Source organism: Rhagoletis pomonella, unplaced genomic scaffold, assembly GCF_013731165.1.
Source record: "Rhagoletis pomonella isolate Grant_MI unplaced genomic scaffold, Rhpom_1.0 Rhpom_scaffold_00001, whole genome shotgun sequence".
Classification (NCBI taxonomy): domain Eukaryota; kingdom Metazoa; phylum Arthropoda; class Insecta; order Diptera; family Tephritidae; genus Rhagoletis; species Rhagoletis pomonella.
In genome coordinates, this window is record NW_023458555.1 from 103626862 (window position 1) to 103644695 (window position 17834).

General features: G+C 34.0%; 1 protein-coding gene and 1 long non-coding RNA gene across 2 annotated transcripts in view; one reads left to right on the top strand and one right to left on the bottom strand.

The window, feature by feature from the left end:
* LOC118749450 (protein distal antenna) overlaps positions 1 to 17834 on the top strand; it is a 284127-nt gene that overhangs the window by 46257 nt on the left and 220036 nt on the right. The gene's annotated exons all lie outside the window — the stretch shown is intronic.
* On the bottom strand, positions 1359 to 3624 carry LOC118749457. Its single transcript, XR_004994221.1, has 3 exons — positions 3423 to 3624; positions 3296 to 3365; positions 1359 to 1678 (listed from the first exon to the last, which is right to left on the bottom strand). It is a non-coding gene; the product is annotated as an uncharacterized LOC118749457 (long non-coding RNA).

Consider the following 17834-nt stretch of genomic DNA (forward strand, 5'->3'; position numbering starts at 1 on the left):
AAGTTAGTGCTCTGTCTACACAGGTATTAGCCATAGTAATGTTTGTAAATACCTCAAAATTTAAAAAAATGCATAAACTTTTACAGCTTGGACAAGACATCAGTGTTAGAATAGAAAGCGAGAACAATAGTGAGGGTGAGGATACAGATTTGTTTCGAGTACTTCTAAACCAAATAAGTTCAACTACATCCAACGATTCATGCATTATGGAAGGATATTCAGCTATTGAATCATTCAATGAATCAACAGACACAAAAGAAAATTTAGCTGCCTTTTGGGAACGAAAGAAATATACACACAAAAACTTATGTATATCAGTAGCTCGTTTCTGTAACAATTCTCTACCAAGGCGAATTGAGATATGAATTCGCCGCCCTGTTCTCTACTGCTAATTACTAGGTGAGAGTGACGTATTTTCTCTACCAGTAGAGAAATAATCGGTAGAGAAAAGTTACAGAAACGGGCTACAGCTTTCCGAAATTATCCATGCAACTCCGGCCACGCAAGTGAGTGCAGAGCGTGCATTTTCTACACTTAAATACATTGTAAACGACTACAGGTCAAATTTAAGTGATGATTTGGCGAAACTATTTTACTATTAAGGTTAAATAACAAATAAACTCACACTGCGTATATACATACAGTCACTCACAGAGGTATTCGTAGTTTAGTTTTTCACAATATTCAAAATGCTTTCCATCATAAATCTTTTTCGTTAATTTCCATTTAAAATATAGCTCATTCTATAACAAAAACTATATATATAATTCTTGAAAACTTTGTACAAAATTCATAAAAATTAATCAAACTTTAAAAAATTTTCATCAAAATTTCCACTTTTTAAGTAGAATTTTCAGTATCCAGTTTTGTATCCCGTTCAATTTCAGTATAGTAAAGAGCAAGTTTTAACACCCTCGACAAAAAACTAAATTACAAATACTTCTGAGTGACTGTATGTAAGTTGCATGGTACGATTAATTCATGAACACTCGCCCTGCAAACCAAAGTTCCCGAAATATTAACGAAATTTTAAAGAAACTCGGAAATGTGTTTCGAATTCTGTAATGATTTCTTTACGAATTTTCAAAGAAAATCGTATGAAGGGGTTCACACGAACTCGTAAAGAAATATCTATAGGATTTTTTAACTTAAATTCTAAAAGATTTCTTTAGGAATATTTTGTTAAATTTCTGAATGAAAATTCTAAAGGATTTCTTTAAATATATTTGGTTAAATTTCTAAAGGAAAATTCTAAAAGATCTCTCTAAGAATATTTTTTCAGCATTCTGAAGAAAAGTTAGAATAGATTTCTTAAAGAATATTTTGCCAACCTTCTGAAAGAAATTAAACACGGAAATTTTCGGAAATTAATCGCTAAAGTTTATTCGGTTTATATACTATATGAATTGTATGAGAGCGGGATTTCAATTACTATCCGGCTGTTTGCGAGGATAGCGACCAAATAATTACAAAATGCTCGTTTGCCTATGAGGCAGCTACAAAATAATTCACAATAGTTTTCAAGGTTTAAGGTAAGTAAATGTACAATAAAGTGATAAATATAAATTTTAAGCTTTCAAAAGGTAAGTATTTAAGTCCTTTGCAGAGTTGAAAAATCTTTTAATGATAGCTTCAGTGTTGTCCAGCTTAGCACTCCCAACTGCAGACAAACAGGAATCTGTGAAAAAAGTAATCTTATTTAGCTGCATACATATTACGCTGTAGGTACGCTAAAATTACGCAAAAACAGGCCAAGACACGTAAACTTAATTTTTAACCGACTTCAAAAAAAATGAGAAGGTTATCAATTCCTCAATAATCGCAATATTAAACTTACCTTTTTGGCTTATTCTTATTTTTTTAATTTTCGGTTCTTATAAATAAACGCGTTTATAGCACAAAATCACAAAAAGATATAACGGGTGATTTTTTTGAGGTTAGGATTTTCATGCATTAGTATTTGACAGATCACGTGGGATTTCAGACATGGTGTCAAAGAGAAAGATGCTCAGTATGCTTTGACATTTCATCATGAATAGACTTACTAACGAGCAACGCTTGCAAATCATTGAATTTTATTACCAAAATCAGTGTTCGGTTCGAAATGTGTTTCGCGCGACAAATTTTGTTCAGCGATGAGGCTCATTTCTGGTTGAATGGCTTCGTAAATAAGCAAAATTGCCGCATTTGGAGTGAAGAGCAACCAGAAGCCGTTCAAGAACTGCCCATGCATCCCGAAAAATGCACTGTTTGGTGTGGTTTGTACGCTGGTGGAATCATTGGACCGTATTTTTTCAAAGATGCTGTTGGACGCAACGTTACGGTGAATGGCGATCGCTATCGTTCGATGCTAACAAACTTTTTGTTGCCAAAAATGGAAGAACTGAACTTGGTTGACATGTGGTTTCAACAAGATGGCGCTACATGCCACACAGCTCGCGATTCTATGGCCATTTTGAGGGAAAACTTCGGAGAACAATTCATCTCAAGAAATGGACCGGTAAGTTGGCCACCAAGATCATGCGATTTGACGCCTTTAGACTATTTTTTGTGGGGCTACGTCAAGTCTAAAGTCTACAGAAATAAGCCAGCAACTATTCCAGCTTTGGAAGACAACATTTCCGAAGAAATTCGGGCTATTCCGGCCGAAATGCTCGAAAAAGTTGCCCAAAATTGGACTTTCCGAATGGACCACCTAAGACGCAGCCGCGGTCAACATTTAAATGAAATTATCTTCAAAAAGTAAATGTCATGGACCAATCTAACGTTTCAAATAAAGAACCGATGAGATTTTGCAAATTTTATGCGTTTTTTTTAAAAAAAAAGGTATCAAGCTCTTAAAAAATCACCCGTTATATATATATATTTTTTTTGGTGCGTCAGAATTTTTTTATATTTTCAATGTCGATTGTGACATTATTATAATTACTTTAATGATTTTCTTTCGAAATTTCCTAAAAGAATCGAAGTGTGCAGAGTACATTTCATCTTAGAAAATTCCGCAAAAAATCGGAAAGAAAATAATAGAATCTTTACGATTTTCTTCCGCAATTTCGTAAAACAATCGGAGTGTGCACAGTTTATTACATTTTAGAAAACTCGGAAAAAAATCGGAGGAGATCTTTACGAATTCTTTAAAATTTCTCTACAATTCAGAATACTCTGTAAAAATGGTTTGCAGGGCGCTTGTAAACACTTAAGAACACAACTGTATATGAGGTAGTTCTTAAATACATTTGATTTGCTCCACCAAAGGCGACTCCGGTACCTGCATTATTGATTTAATTGCGCTTACCGAGTCTGCAAGTACGCTCCAAAACTAACTCAGCCATCTCTCAACAATTTGTACTAAGTAATGTCTGTGGCTGGAAAGAAAACTGATGAAATCCATTACTTATTGATTAATACAAATGCAGAAATACCTTAAAAAATGCGATATAATCTTTTTGATGATATTTTGCCAAGCTTAACTGACAATTCGACGGTTTTTGCTTAAACTTCCTGCAATCGTATTTACTTGTCTTGTTTATGTATTTTGAGCTGACAGCTGACTGCCAGCGGTGCCGCGAGCTGGAGAAAAAGAGTATCAGTTGCCGAGCAGAAAAGGGATCAAAAAGTATCAAAAGCAAGCAAACTGTTATTTGGAAAACAAATAAGTAAAATTTTATTATTAAATCCATAGTCACAAAAAAAATTTAAATTACTTGCTTTAACAAAACAAGAGAATCTGTATGCTTATTTGCATAACGAAAAACAATCTAATATATCAAGTAAATATGTGCAAGAATGCGCATTGTATATATTGATAGTTTCAGCTTTAAAACGCAAAAAAAAAGAATATTAAAAAATTTTTATTATATTCTGCGCTTTTATCCATATGTATTTTACAGTACGATCTGGACACAAAAATCAAAACTAGACTAAAAATTGCGCAGTTGTCGTCATACGCAGCACAAATTATTGTACAATAACACAAGCATGAGCAAAATATCGAAATGATATTGATTGATTTTAGCGCACTAACTGTGCAATTTAGTACAAACAACCCCATACACCACAAAAACGACCGACGCAAGGCCAATATTGCGCAATGTTTTGTTTGTGTGGTTTGGGGGCGCTATAAAAGCGGAGTGCGCAAAGAAATTCCGGGTTGTATTTCCCTTATAAGGGTTACCAAATCAAGCTTATAAATATCTATATATAAATTTTAAGACTTTAAGTAACAAGAAAAATATTATTTGCCTTTAAACTAGTGTTATTCATGGTTTTATAAAATTCATTTCTGCCTGCCAAAATTATCAAAATGGGACATTTGTCAACAAAAAAGTACCAAAGTATCAAATCATACAATTTAGAAAAAAAAGTATCAAAAATGATACAATTGTATCAAAACGGCAAAAATTCTGACTTCTTTTCAACAACAACTTTTCGTTTCGGTTAAAAACGTAATGAAATTTATTTTGATAACTGCTTTAACAATGATGTTCCCAAATGTTTCAACCGAAACGATTGAAATTTTTTGATTAACGTGAAACTTAACGTTAAGATGCATCCTTGTTTGAAAGGTATTGGCCTATAGAATAACACTAAATATGTTGGGTGACACCCACATGCCCCCTTAAACCGGCAAAAGCAAAAAAACGTTTTTTGTTTCGCAACACTTTAGCCTAATTTTTAAGAACCCGGTTCATCGTTTACGAAGCTTGAATACATTTTCTGGACACACTCTGCAAAACCTTTCCAACGATATCTCAAACATGTCGATTGGACGTCTGGATAAAAACTTCCAAATTTCGTGTATATATATAAGCGAGTCATTTCAGCATGCTACTGTGGCTGCTTTCGTCACTCGCGCTCACTGCCGTGCGCTGTGATATGTATGTATGCAGATATGGGCGTAGTCAGGTAGGGGCAGGGGGGTGCTCGAGCCTCCCCCCTAACTTTCAAATTTTCCTTATATATATATATAAAATAGTACCCTGAAATGCCAGCTTAGTAGGGTGCATATAAAACTTCTATGAGGTAATCGATTATTTTCGAAAAATTGCAATTAATTGTTATAATTTTTTTTGGCTTGTGATTAATCATTTGATCCCATGGAATTTGTTTTGATAACTTTTAATTTTAAAATTTTAGAAAAAGTAATTATAAACAATTTATGAGATTGAAAATGAAAAACGTGGAGCGCATGCAATACACAATGACAATAATTCTTTCATTCAATAGTCAAAATGCATATCATAAACCTAAAATTTCTACAGCGCCCCACGTAAAGCTGGATTGCCCCTGAAGATGCTAAAAATGTTTTAGCGAAACGTTGGGCCAGAAAGTGGAATAATGTAGTTTTATTCGCACTAAAAACATAGATCAGACTAGCCTGGTAACATAATATGTTAATAATTACCTTTTTGGTTTTAAAATTAAAAGTTATCAAAACAAATTCTATGGGGCTGCGAAATATTATTTTCTAAATTTTACTTCATTTATAGAAACGTGGTATATTAAAACGCTTTTATTTTATTTATTTTTATATAAGACAATCTTTTAATCAAAAATTAGAATTTGGAATACATAAACGCGCGATTTTCTTTTGATATTACTTTAATCGTCTGACAGCACCAACGTCTGTGTTCATGCATGAATATTATTTTGAGCCAATTTACACGACGACTTTTCACCCTGCGTTTTTTGCACATTCCCTTTTAAAAATGTCTTCGAAAATCTTCGTGCATTTACACGAGCTCAAAGTAAAAATACGAAAATATGAATTCGATAAAAACGAAACGTCAAAAAATCCCTCGATTTCGCTCACCGTGCGTGCATGCCTACCTTGCTGACTTCCCTATCCTTGTTGCCTACAAGCTCGACAAGCTTTCCACCCAGTGTAAAAAGTGACCCTCCCTGCATGGAGCACGAATTGCATGTTAAAAACCGGTTTTCCAATTGGACAGCTTTGCAAACCTAGTTTTTTCGGGTGGAAATAATATTTACTGGTGTTCTTGTAGTTCAAAGTACACAAATGTAGAAAACGCACATCGATAACTTGATAAATAATGAAAATTTTTAATTAAAAATCGATACTTCGATAAATAATGAAAATTTTTAATAAAAAATCGCGCGATTTTTTATTAAAAATTTTCGCCCGCGGCGCCTTTTGGAATGGAAAAGGCGCGATTAATAAAAAATCGCGCGATTATTTATCGAAGTATTGATTTTTATGGAAAAGGCGCCGCAGGCGAAAATTTATAATAAAAAATCGCGCGATTTTTTATTAAAAATTTTCATTATTTATCGAAGTATCGATTTTTAATTAAAAATTTTCATTATTTATCAAGTTATCGATGTGCGTTTTCTACATTTGTGTACTTTGAACTACAAGAACACCAGTAAATATTATTTCCACCCGAAAAAAATTATACCGTTATGATCAGGAGTAAGACAGGGATCGATCCTAATATTATTTTTAATAAGAGCAATGTATGTACGTATTCTACACTTGTGGTGTATTTTATTTAACGTATGGTAGCATACATTTTGTGTTACTGTCAGCCATTGTTATTTCTGCTTGTTTGTGAAATGTGCAAACGTATGTGAAGACATTTATAAACGCGTTTTATTTAATTAATTAATTAAGAATTGTATATTAAAGTGGAAATCTCAGGCCGGGGTTTTAATGCAACTATTTTGCCGAAGTGTGTACATAAATATAGTGTTTATTGTGTGAAATAGCGCCGAGAGGTTAGTTCAACTTACAAACTTTAACAACAAATAACTTAAAAACTATAAGCCTGCTGCGGCTAAAAGTATATATATTTGCAATCAGGAGAACTTCCTCTACCGTTCCATAGCTACCTTAATGCGGAACTCCGGGGATGCCAAACTAAATTGCAGCCCAGTTCGAAGACGCCCTATCTCAGAAAATATTTCAAAAGTGCCCTATTTCAGAATTTTATTGACAAACGCCCTATCTCAGAAAACTTTTCAAGAGCACCCTATTTCGGAATTCGGCGCAGAAACGCCCTATCTCAGCTGCCGATTCAAAAACGCCCTATCTCAAATATTTTCGACATATTCTCAGTTTAAGTAGGCCATTTGTGAACCTAATTCTTTGCTTTGGTATCACTAACTTTGAAAAAAATAATCCACACTTCAGATATTGGCGGTGTCATTGCTTAAAGCAATTATTTTTCATAAAAACGATGCTGTGCAAAGTTTCTTCCATAAAAAAATATGGCCGACAAGATATGGCACTTGCTCAAATCGATTCGATACAAGTACTTTTCTTTCGATACTAAGTAGGTATCGAAACAACGATTTGAGTGAAAAAAGTAGTTGGTATCGAAACAAAAGTATCGAGTACATACTCGTATTTACTTGTCTCGGAACATACCTATGCAAAGCTTGGCTTAATTTTGAACACTTTTAATGCACATGACTATTTTTTTTAACCAATCTACTATACTAAAAAAGTATTCTTGAAGTCTTGCAATGCCCTTGCACGGTGCACGGTCCGCAAAGCTGTCCCATAGGAAAACCGGTTTTTACCATGCAATCCGTGCACCGTGCAAGGGCTATGCAAAACCTCGAGAATATTCTTACTTGATAACTATAAGCCTCCTATGGGTGCGGTCGTCACTTTTATAATCAGAAAACTCCCCCCCCCCCCCCCCCCCCTACGCCTCCTCAAATTTCGTTTTTTCATATGTGGTGCGATTTTTAGGAACATTTTCCCAAACTTTTTCCCTGAAGTGTTAGAATTTTATGAGTATACGGTTTCTTAAACATAATTAAAGACAACATAAGTGGCAAACAATATCACTTTGAAATAGGGTGCTACTGATATGACCGATGCGGTATGGACATTCTTAAGTAATAAAATTTAAGTAACGCATTTTGTCGTTCCATTCGTATTACGTTCTCGTCAGCTGATTTTCATTCACAAACAAATAAATAGCACAGCTAACAACGTCCGAATTGCTTATATATCATACCCTATGTAATATGTACATACATATGTACACATATCTAGGGAGGGAAAAGAATTATCATCTGATTCGTATTTTTAGTTCTGTTTTATTGCATTGTCTAGTCACAACAAGCTAAACGTATGAACACACAAAAATAAGAGCCATGGTATGCAGTGTTGCCGCGCATAATTTTTAGTGGTAGCCAAATTCCTTTAAAAAAAAGGGCTAAAAAAGAGCTAAAAAAATCGTTGTGGCTAAAAATGGTAGCTAAAATTTTTTACTTACATATACATATATAAGTATATACGTAAACATTTTCAATAAGTAATGGTATATAAAAACAATGAACTCTGGAAAAAAAGCTAATATTTTATCCAACCAAAAACCTTTTTGTATAAAAGGGGAAATATACGACACCAGCTTGGTGGTTCCATCAAGTGATTGTACCATCAGGCTCGAAGCATATAACTTACCAGCATGCTGGTACAATATTTATTTCTTTAAAAATGAGGTTGAGGAAAGATCGAAATGATTAGAGCCCAAATTTCATAATTCTTCTAGCATTTTGTTAAGCATTGTTTTTTTTTTTTGTAATTCACAACTGCAATATCGTGAACGTAATCTTCCACAAACACGGCTTTGACTCATAAAGGGCAAGAAATTTCCGCAAAAATACTTTTTACTTAGAAAATTGAGCTAATTTCACCACTCACGACACCAGTATGCTGGTACAATCACTCCACAAGAACATACACGGTCAATCGACTTGATGGGTCGTTTAACAAATTTGGCATATTAAGGTCCGTGAACTTATCTATTTTAAACTATAGTTAAATCGTTAACAGATAAGTTAACAGCCCCACACTTTTACAGTATGTATGGATGAGGCGTAAGGAGCATACGATACATATATGTATATATATATCAGTCTTTCTTAGTTTAAAAATTCATCTCTTACATGACTGCAAAAAAAAAAACAAATTAAGCATATACAACGTTTTCATGCCAAGTATGAATAAATTCTAAAAAGGGCTAAAAAAAGGGCTAGGGGCAATTTTAAATTTATGTGGCCAAAAAAAGTATGTGGTAGCTAAATTTAGCCACGAAAGGGCTAAAACGGCAACACTGATGGTATGGCATAGGTATGTACATTAGACTGTCCCAAAAAACCAAAGTTTTTTTTTCTAATGCATACCCCTCTTTTAATTGGGCTTGTCTAAAATACTATCGAAATAAAACTTTACGCAATTCGAACCACGGCATCCCGTGCCGACTTGCAGTCAAAGTTTTCAGAATAATATTTGTGCAGCTCGCGTGTTTTGTTAACACACTCATTTTACTTCTGCATACGCGGTATTACTATACCAAACATTAGGCATAAAGGGCATTCAGTAAATCTGCGTTTTCAGTTTTTTACCAGGTAGTCAGGATTTTTTGCAAAGGACCATAAATTATCATATATTTCCAAAAGTGTACTGAAAATATGGATTTATGGGTACCTATTAAAAGAAAAATTCAAAACAAGATTAATTATAACATTTGTTTTCAATTATCCTTTTGGACCATGTCAAAAATATCCTTTTAAAATATATATTATAAAATGCATTTTGAAGAATATTAGTTTGATTTAAATCCTATAAATAAATATAAAAATATTGAAGGATATTTTCCTTTAATTAATTATTTTTTTCCTTCTGAGAAAATTAATTTAATTAAAAATTTTAATATGCAGATTTACTAGAAATGCGTCTCCAAAGTTTTCAGGATGATTAATTCAAGTTATTAACTAAAACTTTAACTAAAATTCGGCCCGGTTTATCGTTATCCTACGGCCATACAACTTCATGTATATGCTATTTAGGCTAAAAAGCACCTATACGAAGGGTATGCATATCAAAATTTGTAAACAAATTTGTTTCCCATATATTCTTGGGATAGTCTAATGTACACACATATGTATGTACAAAAATCTTAATGCAAAGCTCGAACACATTTATTATTTTTATTTTTCCTTTCTCTTATGTACATATATCCGTTAAAAAACTCAAATGCATGATAAAAACATAGCAAGGTAGAACCTTTCTCTCAATTTGTCGGCCATGATTTTTTTTTTAAGTTTGCCAACATTTTAAAATCATATAAAAGTGAAAATAAAAAATTGAAATTGTTCGAAATTGTTGTTGCTTGAGATTGAAAATGAAAATGTGTGTGTGAGTAAATTTAAAAATTAAATTGTTTGGAAACGTCAAGAATATTAAAAGTGACTCTCAGCGGTTCTACCTTACTATATTTTTATCATGCTCAAATGTTTATATGAATATAGTACGTTCATACCCAGTAATGTACTTACTCAAATGCAATGTACCAATAAAATATATACTTACTCATGTGTACATAAAAAATGTACATGCATGCATCCATACATACAAGTGTACATGCATGCATGCATACATACAAATGTACATACACACATGCATAAAAATATAGTTTCATTTATTGACCTTTATTTTCCAGACTCTACTTATATAATGTAGTGGGCGAGCAGTAAACATTTATAAACACATACAAATGTAGCTGTGTATGTTCATACTGCCCTGCAAAAAGTGGGACTAGGTTAACCCGGTATTTCCCAGAACTTTTTTTTGTATTATATATTATTGAAAAGATGTACACGTATGTATTTCGACACATTGTTAAATTTTTTCGGAAAGTGCGATAAACTGGTGTTACCATTTGGTAACCCTGGGCCGCGTAGGGCTTACGTTTTTTCTTCAAGATAAAAAGATATTTTGAAATGTTTTTTTTTTTAATTCACAAAAACTGGCTGTTTAAAAATATTTTTCATAAAATTATTCTGTATGTTAGTCGAGGTTATAGTCTATAAGTGTGCCAAATTTCATTGACATACCTCCAGCCGTACTGGCATGAAAGAGCAAGAACTCACTAACTCACAAACTTTCACGTTTATAATATTAGTGGGTTTGATTAAAACGGTTTTAAATTTCTAAACGGGTAGCAACTCTCTTCAAAAATATTTTCGAAAGAAAGCTTTCTTCACCCTCTCTCGTTTGATACATTTAGTTTAACCTTTTAAGTAAATTGTATTTGAATTTCTTAATAGGTGGCAACCTTCTTTAAAGATATTTAGAAATAAATCTGTCATAAACCCTTCTCATTTGGTACCCACACTAAAATAATTGATTTAAATAGCTGATTATATTGATTTCAAGTTTATGAGAAGGTGGTAACTCTCTTCAAAAATAGTTTTGAAATAAATCGTTCTTAAACTGCTTTTATTTGATACCCACATTGTTGTAACATTTTATCTAACTTTGATAAATAGTTGATTTTTACTTTTGAAAAAAGTGGCAAACCCCTTCAAAATATATTCTATATGTTAGTCAAGGCCATAGCCTATAAGTGTGCCAAAATGCAATTGAAATACGTCCAGCCATTTTAGCGCTAAAGAGCTACAAACAAAAACACTCACTCACAATAATTCACATTTATAATATTAGTAGGATTAATATAAGAAACAGCAAAACTTTTAATTATAAATTCAATTTGCGCATAAGACATAGTTTCGACAGCATTCAAGGAAAAAACTACACTCCGGTAGTCCAAACAAAAAAAAAACACATCTTTTCTCAACAACAGAAGATAAAGCGCTAACCGCACATAAAATCTTACAGCAATCACTCCAGGCAGTAAAAAGGGAATAAGAAAAATTAGAGTGATAGTCGTCGAATCGAGAAATATCAGTACTATAGGGTTAAACAGGTCACCTCCTTAAACTCCTTCCATCGGACTTCCATAATGTAATACATACATATGTATATAAGTTAGGGCCGAGTAATTTAATTTCGAACAAGTAAGAAAGTCTAAGTTTGGGCGGAGCCGAACATTAAATACCCGGCGCAGGTATTTAATATATGTTTTACACCTTTCCGAAAGCTACCGCAACATGGTAAGCCGGGGTGTATCAATTTTGAGTAAATAAGCGTCCTTAAATTACGAAGTATTGAAGTTTCAAGCATTTCTGAAATTTACCGTTATATGAAAAGCGGCCGTAATTTTAGTCCGATTTCAATAATTCTCAACGATTTGCTTTTATGTGGCAAGCACAATAACCATACCGACTTTGGTACATCATAAGTGGCGGTACCACGCCCATTTTCTAAAATTTTATCGCGAGCATATTTTTTGGTAAAGAATTGTTGCAAGCATCAATTTTAAATAAATTAGCTTTAATAATTACTGATTTATTGAAGATTTCGCATTTCTCTAAATTACCGTTATATGGGATGTGGGCGTGGTTATTGTCCGATTTTAAAAATTTCCGGCCATTTGGTATGCTGTGCCAGGGCCACCAACTGTGCTAAGTTTGGAAGAAATTGGTGCAGCTGTTACCAAGATATATACATGTAACCATAAGTGGGCGTGGATACGTCCATTTTCCAAAAATTTATAATATTCTTATTTTTCGTCTAAAAATTATTGTAAATATCAATTTTGAGTGAATAATCTTCAGTAGTTACTAAAATATCGCAGTTTTCGTATTTCTGAAAATTACCGTTATATGGGAGGTAGGCGTGGTTATTGTCCGATTTAGCCCATTTTCAATGCCATCCGTCCTACGCCCTAAAGAAGTGCCTTACCAAGTTTCGTTAAGATATCTCAAGTTTTACTCGAGTTATCGTGTGCACAGACGGACGGACGGACAGACAGTCACCGCTTAATTGATTTCTCTTTTCATTCTGATCATTCATGTATACATTTGTCTATATCTATCTCGATTCGTTTTGCCTGTTACAAACAACCGTTATGTGAACAAAGTTATAATACCCTTGTGCACAAGTGCGCTCGGGTAGAAAAAAGTGTATAGCATATTCAAATTTACGTTCGATTATAAGCAAAAATTGTGAACAAACTATAAACCAAAAATTACGTTTGAGACTCGCAAGTTTGTAAAGAAAAATCAGTGCATTATAATTTTTTATGGATGAAATAAATCCTTTCTTTAGAAAATTGGAAAGGTCAATCGTCATTTTGATATAAAGTTTGTTCACCATTTTTGCTTGGAATGAATGGTAGAATTTGCTATAAACAATCTTCGAAAATTTCGCTCGGAACACGTTTTTTCGCTCTAATATACGCATTTGGAATTTATTTTTAATACAGGTTGCAACTCTGATACATATAGCGTAGAAATAAAGCTTATTTATGACTATTTCGATTGATACCAATTAGGGTACCCATCGAAAATGCCTTTTTTTTGGAAATTTTAAGACCATGCCCCTAATTTTATTCGGTTGTATGAGAAATATGATTGCCTATTTTTATAGATTTTTTAAAAGTCATTTAGAGGTCGCGACCTGTCGATTTAGGTCAGAAGACATGATTTTCTAGATTTATGAATTTTTGAATGGCTATTTCGATTCGATTTCAAAGATCGAATATGATCTGAGAAGAGGATATATAAATAATAATAATAATAATAATAATAATAATAGATTGGCGCTTACACATATGTTAGTGTTTGGCCGAGCTTCTCCTCTGATTTGGGACGTGCGCCTTGATGTTGTCACACAAAGCGGAGGGACCTAGAGTTTTACGCTGACTCCGAACGGGGATTATATTTTGATGAGAAACTGTTTTTCATGGCAGAAATACTACACTCGATGGTTTGCCATTGCCTGCTGAGGCGCGACCGCTGTCAAGGAAAAAAATTTTTTTCTGTATTTTTTTTTTGCGATGTTGCTTTGACCAGGGCTTGGATCGAGGCCCTGCCTAATGGAAGCGCGCACTTCTCACCGCGGCCGCATACATACATGTATTATATGTTTCTATAACACTGTGCTACAATTTTATGTGAAAATTTTATGCGATTAGTGCGAAAAGCACTAAGTTGGCAACAGTGAGTAAATTTGACATCTCTATTTTACTCTACAGTCTGCATGTAAAGCTTTATACGTGTAAATTTCTGTATTGCCCTCCTGATGCAACCATTCTTCGTACGCACTTTAGCAACGCCTACTGTGCCAGCTCCATCTGGTACGACGCGCTCAACGGGGCCCACCATCCAATGCTTTGGAGGAGCGTTGTCTTTGGCTACTAACACCAAATCGCCTAATCCACTTCGCCCCGGGTTGCATATACTGCAGGTATTCTTTCGGCCATCCCAGAAATGTTGATACTGTTGATAGAGAGAGAAGCAACGGCAACGTCATCACCATGCGGTGGTGAGTTTTCGTTAACACGCGAAAGCCATAACACGATCTATCTGCGTCAACCTACGTCTACGCTACATCGTTGACTGTTTGAGCTTTGAGTGTCAAGCGTTGCCAGTGATGAAGACTGATCTTTGCTGGTTCTAGTAGGTGTGCTACCAATCAGAAAATGCGCTGGTACTTAATAGCACTTCTTCGTCATTAGGATCGGTTGAACATGTGCACAACGGCCGCGAATTCAAAATTGCTTTGATTTCTGTAGTTATTGTGCGCAACTCTTCGAACATAAAGTGTGCATGACTCAAGGTACGCGTAAGGTGGTATTTAGTCGATTTTACCGTCGCCTCCCAAAGCCTGCCAAAAATGTTGGGAGCGCGGTGGTATATAGTAGAGATGGGCGCGTGAGTGATCTTGGCTCACGTTCACGCACACTCACGCGTTCAACCGCGTTCACGCTCGCTCACGCACGCTGGCGCATAGTTTCTCACGGACATTTTTTTTTCAAATTGAAATTTTTTTATATAAATAGCGTTTCATATAAATGGGCTTTAATCGCTCTAAAGTATTGTTACATAAGCTTGGTCAAACGCCGAGCAAGGGATGAACGACCTATTGATTGTTTTTACAAATCTCAGATATATTGACATTAGCTCATATTTTTGTTTAAAAATAACATTTTGTCGAGGTTTTCACCAAGCAGTCGTGTACGTCTTTCTTCCATAATTATGCCTGACACAGAAAAATATGTTTCACTAGTTGCTGAGCTAGCTGGTATGTTTAAAATTTGGCTTCATGGGCTTCTAAGAAATGGCAAATCTTTAGCTTTCTCCCAAAATTTTAAAACATCGTCACAACTTTTGTTTTATAATTTTTTCAATCTGTACATATTAGCGGGCCCCCTGAAATTGTGCATATGGAAACTGTGCATACGAAATAATGCATATGAAAAAACCGAAATAATGCAAACGAAAAAACCGAAATAATGCATATATGCACAGTTTCGGATAAACACCGAAATAAATCATACATGCACAGTTTCGGTTGAAACCGAAATAATGTCTAAATGCACAGTTTCCATATGCGCAATTTCGGTGCCCCATATTAGGGTGCTTTTTGCAACTACAGTGAAACCCGCTTAAGTACCTGACCCGCTTAAGTAACCAAAATTTTTGGGCGCCGTGAATTTTTGAATGTAACCTGAAGAAAATAACTCTCTTAAGTACCTCCCCGCTTATTTACCCAAACCGCCTATGTACCTAGATTTTTCGTACCCCATTTACCATTTTACTTATAATTTTTCCCTTTTAAGTGCTCTTTTAGAATTTTTAGAATTTGCTTCCATATAACGAATAAACACAGTTTATTTTTATGCTGCAAATTCAGCAAAAAAATTCTAAAAAAGCAACGGTAATTTTTTGCCACTTGAAACTTGTTACACTAAAATCTAATGGGGTCAATTCTGAGAAAAAAGCTTGAAATTTTGTTGAAAATTTTATGAATTTTCAGGGTTCTACAAAATTTTAAGCTTATGTTTATATTAGAGTCCAGAGCAAGTGTATTTGCCGCATTTCGTCCAATAAGTACTCTTTGCATTGTACTCTACTCCCAACACATCGTTACTCTTTTTCCGCATACATACACCACTTGGCGTTGAGAGAGTAAATACTTGACGTACTTGCTATTACTCCACCAAAGTAGGTACTCTACTTTCTCGCATCGTGTACGAGAGATATTTGCTGCTGCCAAAAGGGAGTAGCAAATCTACTCTCTGTATACTTGTAGTACTGTAAGTAATTGCGTATTAAATTTCAATTCTGGTTGTTAGCCTACTAGTTGATATCGTTTGCGGCGCTGGTCAGTGAAATTGAAAGAGTAAAAATAGAATATGGAAATTGACGATGTAAGGAAATGTTTACGGCCTTATTTATAAAAAATAACGTAGATTTAGACAGTTGTTTATTATTTCTCGTTTCTAATTTTTTATAAAACTATTTGCAGTCATTAACCAACAAATAAGTTGTCAAAAACAACAACTTAAGCAATGCTGCTATACGAAATAAAATTATTAGTGGCAAATCAAAATTTTGAAAAGTGCCGATTTTCACATTCGATAGTTGGACATGGTGGCGACGAGATGTACGAGCATTTTTTTCTTAAGAGCTGAATATTGATTTAAGAAATTTTTTATTGAAGCAAATTTATTTTCCATTTATTGTGCGTAATTTTATATGAATTTTTAGTTTTTCTTGAGAGCCTTTACAAATAAAAAAAAATTTCGAAATATGTACATTTATACATACATACGCAGCTATATAACTTGATTTCAATAGAAACGAATTTTAATTGGGCACGTTCAAAAGGCGCAACAGCTCAGATCAACTGAATAGTTGCGTGTTAGATGATCGTAATATTTTTCTGATCATTTGAGACAACATGTTGGTGTGTACCTTTGAGAGTTGAATTTGACAGCTAATGTATGAAGTCGTTCAGAAGACGCATAACGATCACTGATTTTTTTTAGCAACGGTTGCGCTCAACTGCTGCGCCTTCTGAACCTACCCATTGATAGCTTTTTTTTTGATAACACTGTGCGACAGCTCAAATCGGTATTGAGTAAAACCAAATACAATAGATAGTTTTTGAATTTCATTGAGTTTTTTTTTAATAAATACTAAAATTAGAGGTGTATGAATGGCGAAAGAAAAACTTTATACGATTTTTTTAAATCGAAACTACATTTTTACATATGTACATATGTATGTATGTACATGCATACATAAATATATTTAATATGAAATTGAAATTTTCACATCAATTTGCGCTATCTTCATACCCATGGTTTCAATTGTACGCGTATCGTCAGGGTTTTCCCCACAACTTGGTTTTGCTGCAGTGAAGCGACAGAACAAGTGACGAGAAAAAATATATGCGGACACTTATATATGTACCTATGCACATATGTATGTATCTATGCACATACATACATATGTACTTAGGTATGTATATCAGCATTTTAGTTGAAAGTACGTTTTGCTCGTCGTTCTCTTCATCGCTCCACTACAATCCTGTCCTTAGTTTTATTCAGATACCACAAATGCACGATCCAGAAAATTCTTCTATCATTCTTGCCACAAACGTATGTTTTCTTCTAAAATACTCAAGTACTACCAGTAGAGTACTCTACTGTCAAATACCTTTTACTCGCAGTAGTTGCGGAAGGCAAAGTAAATATTCTACGCGTCTTGCTACTGATCGGTAGTTTACTTACGCTTGCAGAAACTGGTTTATGCTTACTCACACTTGACCCGAACGATGAGAGTAAAGGAGGCAATGTATTTGCGCGGCGATCGGATGTCTTGTTAGGCTGTTTAAATGGAATTGCGCAGGAGTTTAGTTTATATGATATTTGTTAGGGAATGAACTGTATTTTATTTGAAAAATCTCAAAAATTAGTAAACATAAGAATTTGGTCCAAACTGCATGTGTGTATAAATATGTATAATCAATGACTTTTTAAAGAATTGAATTATTGTAAAAATTAAAAAAAACATTGCTTTATCTATTTTTTAATAAAGTTTTTCTTTATATGTATATGTGTTTATATAATGTTACGATCTTGGTTTTAGAATGCGTATAC